The sequence below is a fragment of the Hyla sarda genome, unplaced genomic scaffold, assembly GCF_029499605.1.
Source record: "Hyla sarda isolate aHylSar1 unplaced genomic scaffold, aHylSar1.hap1 scaffold_3567, whole genome shotgun sequence".
NCBI classification, from domain to species: Eukaryota; Metazoa; Chordata; class Amphibia; order Anura; family Hylidae; genus Hyla; species Hyla sarda.
The window spans coordinates 948-6,288 of NW_026610336.1; the positions used below are offsets into that span (position 1 = coordinate 948).

Genomic DNA, 5,341 nt, shown 5'->3' on the forward strand with positions numbered 1-5,341 from the left:
CATCGGCTGAAAGTAGGCCAGAATGTCAGTCCATGTTGGAGCAGGTTTAGATACAGTCTAAAGTATAGATCTCAAAGTCTGTGCACAGAATTTAGCAAGGGCCTCGCACCTTCTGATGCATCAGGTAGGTGCACAATAGCATAGCCTAACCCTCTGTACTTTGGTCTATATTGATGCGGGACATAGACAGCCAGCTGATGACCAATCCATTAGTGCAATGGATGGCTGGAAGCATTTGTCTTTGCCTTTGCAATACCACAGAAGCAATGCATGGTCAATGTACAGCAATGACACACCTGTGTGAACAGCCAGGAGACCCCCCCCCCCCATGTTATGTTACATAGTTACATAGTTAGTACGGTCGAAAAAAGACATATGTCCATCAAGTTCAACCAGGGAATTAAGGGGTAGGGGTGTGGCGCGATATTGGGGAAGGGATGAGATTTTATATTTCTTCATAAGCATTAATCTTATTTTGTCAATTAGGAACATTCAGCACCCACCCGCTATCAAGGCAGCTGCCTATCATGTCATGCCCTACCTGCACAGGTGTGCTGGCTACTCAAATGATCCAATTAAGGAGGCCATTTAGTCAGCAGCAGCAGAAGTCCTGTGCCTGGACGCTCCAACAGCGGCCAGACACAAGCAGAAGCAGCAGAAGCAGCAGCAGCAGCAGCAGCAGCACCACCTTTTGTTTTTTGGCTGCAGCAGCAAGGCCCACAGGGCTGGCTAGCTGGCTAGCCAGCAAGCAGGTAGCAATGAAAGTAGGAATCTTTCTTTTTAACCCTGTAAGGGGGTGGTGCACTGTACCCGAAGATACTGCCATATCGGGTCAATGCATAGGGCGACGGAAGCAAGCTTCGAAATCGGCCCCCGTTCTCAAAAATCCATTTAATATATGGTCCCCAGATAGGGGACGTATCAGATATTAAACTGATAAGAACAGATACTACACTTGATCTTAGCCAAAAGGCCGAGAAGCGATAACCGTGAAAGGGGCGGGCCCAACAAGGTCCCCTTCATGGGCACTATCACTGCTTGCTGTCAGGGAGGCTGCCAGACAATTTTCCATGCACACTCTGGGCTGGGGGGCAGTCAACCACCAGTACACACAGCAGAACCTAAACCCATACCATTATTGCTAAGCAGCAAGACAGGGGCCCATTGCACTCCCACGGGGCCTTTTTAAATGCAATCCATAACCCGGATTTGCCAGGAACCCTTCTTACTCCTCCTACTTGCATGTGACACTGGGCTTAGGATCTGCATAGGAAACACACACACAAGCACACACCTACCTTTGTTGCCTGCAGATGCCTCCTTGGCTGTCCCCAAACGGTATCAAACCAACACCCACGGGAAGCTGTAAGCATAGAGGACATGCCTGCACCCCATTGGACTTACCTGTGTGGGTTAAATCCGGGTTATTTGACAACCTATGGCGGTGATGGTTCTGCTCAGGCAGAGCAGTGCTGATGCTCCTCATAAAGCTGTCGCTGCTGTGAAGGTTCTAGGTGACATCACAAATCCCTATGGTTACATACACAACAAAGCTGGGTTGTTGTTGTTTACACTCTGCAAGGCCTGTGGAAGTGAGTGACATCATAGCACTGTAGTTCTGAGGGTTCTAGATGGATGCAACAATCTCCTGTTGCTTCTATGAAGGCCATAATAGACGACATCACCAAACAGCTCCATAGTCACATACACAGCAAAGGAGAGATGTTGTTTACACCTAGTGATGTCAGTGGTATTGAGTGACATCACAGCACAGTGCTAAGGCTCCTGGGCCTGGACACAGCAGCGGCTGCAATATCTCAACGGAGAATACGTTTATATATATGTGTGTGTGTGCGCGTATATATATATATATATATATATATATATATATATATATATATATTTCTCCGCCGAAATCACTTTTAAACCCATTTCCACCTTTTTTTCCCTTCTCTTCCTCTTACTTTTTTTTCACGTTTTTTTACGTTTTTCTCCTTTTCGCCTCTTTTCTGGGCGTATTATTCTTCTTTTTCTTCTTTTTTTTCGTCTAATGCATACCCCATCAGTGCAGCAATGCTTATTCAATACCGCCAGCAGATGGAGACACTGGGGGATAATTTTCTAAGGATTTATACTGATTTTTCCTGTCTGAATTTGTCGCACAGAAAGTTGCAGGCCAAATATGTGTGACATTTCTGCGACTTTAGCTTCTAGAGCATTTTTACAACATTATACATAGGTGCTGAATACATAAAAAGCGACTGTTCAGCGACAGACAAGTCGCATCGGCTGAAAGTAGGCCAGAATGTCAGTCCATGTTGGAGCAGGTTTAGATACAGTCTAAAGTATAGATCTCAAAGTCTGTGCACAGAATTTAGCAAGGGCCTCGCACCTTCTGATGCATCAGGTAGGTGCACAATAGCATAGCCTAACCCTCTGTACTTTGGTCTATATTGATGCGGGACATAGACAGCCAGCTGATGACCAATCCATTAGTGCAATGGATGGCTGGAAGCATTTGTCTTTGCCTTTGCAATACCACAGAAGCAATGCATGGTCAATGTACAGCAATGACACACCTGTGTGAACAGCCAGGAGACCCCCCCCCCCCATGTTATGTTACATAGTTACATAGTTAGTACGGTCGAAAAAAGACATATGTCCATCAAGTTCAACCAGGGAATTAAGGGGTAGGGGTGTGGCGCGATATTGGGGAAGGGATGAGATTTTATATTTCTTCATAAGCATTAATCTTATTTTGTCAATTAGGAACATTCAGCACCCACCCGCTATCAAGGCAGCTGCCTATCATGTCATGCCCTACCTGCACAGGTGTGCTGGCTACTCAAATGATCCAATTAAGGAGGCCATTTAGTCAGCAGCAGCAGAAGTCCTGTGCCTGGACGCTCCAACAGCGGCCAGACACAAGCAGAAGCAGCAGAAGCAGCAGCAGCAGCACCACCTTTTGTTTTTTGGCTGCAGCAGCAAGGCCCACAGGGCTGGCTAGCTGGCTAGCCAGCAAGCAGGTAGCAATGAAAGTAGGAATCTTTCTTTTTAACCCTGTAAGGGGGTGGTGCACTGTACCCGAAGATACTGCCATATCGGGTCAATGCATAGGGCGACGGAAGCAAGCTTCGAAATCGGCCCCCGTTCTCAAAAATCCATTTAATATATGGTCCCCAGATAGGGGACGTATCAGATATTAAACTGATAAGAACAGATACTACACTTGATCTTAGCCAAAAGGCCGAGAAGCGATAACCGTGAAAGGGGCGGGCCCAACAAGGTCCCCTTCATGGGCACTATCACTGCTTGCTGTCAGGGAGGCTGCCAGACAATTTTCCATGCACACTCTGGGCTGGGGGGCAGTCAACCACCAGTACACACAGCAGAACCTAAACCCATACCATTATTGCTAAGCAGCAAGACAGGGGCCCATTGCACTCCCACGGGGCCTTTTTAAATGCAATCCATAACCCGGATTTGCCAGGAACCCTTCTTACTCCTCCTACTTGCATGTGACACTGGGCTTAGGATCTGCATAGGAAACACACACACAAGCACACACCTACCTTTGTTGCCTGCAGATGCCTCCTTGGCTGTCCCCAAACGGTATCAAACCAACACCCACGGGAAGCTGTAAGCATAGAGGACATGCCTGCACCCCATTGGACTTACCTGTGTGGGTTAAATCCGGGTTATTTGACAACCTATGGCGGTGATGGTTCTGCTCAGGCAGAGCAGTGCTGATGCTCCTCATAAAGCTGTCGCTGCTGTGAAGGTTCTAGGTGACATCACAAATCCCTATGGTTACATACACAACAAAGCTGGGTTGTTGTTGTTTACACTCTGCAAGGCCTGTGGAAGTGAGTGACATCATAGCACTGTAGTTCTGAGGGTTCTAGATGGATGCAACAATCTCCTGTTGCTTCTATGAAGGCCATAATAGACGACATCACCAAACAGCTCCATAGTCACATACACAGCAAAGGAGAGATGTTGTTTACACCTAGTGATGTCAGTGGTATTGAGTGACATCACAGCACAGTGCTAAGGCTCCTGGGCCTGGACACAGCAGCGGCTGCAATATCTCAACGGAGAATACGTTTATATATATGTGTGTGTGTGCGCGTATATATATATATATATATATATATATATATATATATATATATATTTCTCCGCCGAAATCACTTTTAAACCCATTTCCACCTTTTTTTCCCTTCTCTTCCTCTTACTTTTTTTTCACGTTTTTTTACGTTTTTCTCCTTTTCGCCTCTTTTCTGGGCGTATTATTCTTCTTTTTCTTCTTTTTTTTCGTCTAATGCATACCCCATCAGTGCAGCAATGCTTATTCAATACCGCCAGCAGATGGAGACACTGGGGGATAATTTTCTAAGGATTTATACTGATTTTTCCTGTCTGAATTTGTCGCACAGAAAGTTGCAGGCCAAATATGTGTGACATTTCTGCGACTTTAGCTTCTAGAGCATTTTTACAACATTATACATAGGTGCTGAATACATAAAAAGCGACTGTTCAGCGACAGACAAGTCGCATCGGCTGAAAGTAGGCCAGAATGTCAGTCCATGTTGGAGCAGGTTTAGATACAGTCTAAAGTATAGATCTCAAAGTCTGTGCACAGAATTTAGCAAGGGCCTCGCACCTTCTGATGCATCAGGTAGGTGCACAATAGCATAGCCTAACCCTCTGTACTTTGGTCTATATTGATGCGGGACATAGACAGCCAGCTGATGACCAATCCATTAGTGCAATGGATGGCTGGAAGCATTTGTCTTTGCCTTTGCAATACCACAGAAGCAATGCATGGTCAATGTACAGCAATGACACACCTGTGTGAACAGCCAGGAGACCCCCCCCCCCATGTTATGTTACATAGTTACATAGTTAGTACGGTCGAAAAAAGACATATGTCCATCAAGTTCAACCAGGGAATTAAGGGGTAGGGGTGTGGCGCGATATTGGGGAAGGGATGAGATTTTATATTTCTTCATAAGCATTAATCTTATTTTGTCAATTAGGAACATTCAGCACCCACCCGCTATCAAGGCAGCTGCCTATCATGTCATGCCCTACCTGCACAGGTGTGCTGGCTACTCAAATGATCCAATTAAGGAGGCCATTTAGTCAGCAGCAGCAGAAGTCCTGTGCCTGGACGCTCCAACAGCGGCCAGACACAAGCAGAAGCAGCAGAAGCAGCAGCAGCAGCACCACCTTTTGTTTTTTGGCTGCAGCAGCAAGGCCCACAGGGCTGGCTAGCTGGCTAGCCAGCAAGCAGGTAGCAATGAAAGTAGGAATCTTTCTTTTTAACCCTGTAAGG

General features: G+C 46.2%; 2 non-coding genes across 2 annotated transcripts; both read right to left on the reverse strand.

Moving 5' to 3' along the window:
* Positions 1-794: 794 nt before the first annotated feature.
* On the reverse strand, positions 795-985 carry LOC130331770 (U2 spliceosomal RNA). The gene has a single exon (XR_008874586.1). It is a non-coding gene; the product is annotated as a U2 spliceosomal RNA (small nuclear RNA).
* Positions 986-3,068: 2,083 nt separating this feature from the next.
* LOC130331771 (U2 spliceosomal RNA) lies at positions 3,069-3,259 on the reverse strand. The gene has a single exon (XR_008874587.1). It is a non-coding gene; the product is annotated as a U2 spliceosomal RNA (small nuclear RNA).
* Between the last annotated feature and the right edge of the window lie 2,082 nt (positions 3,260-5,341).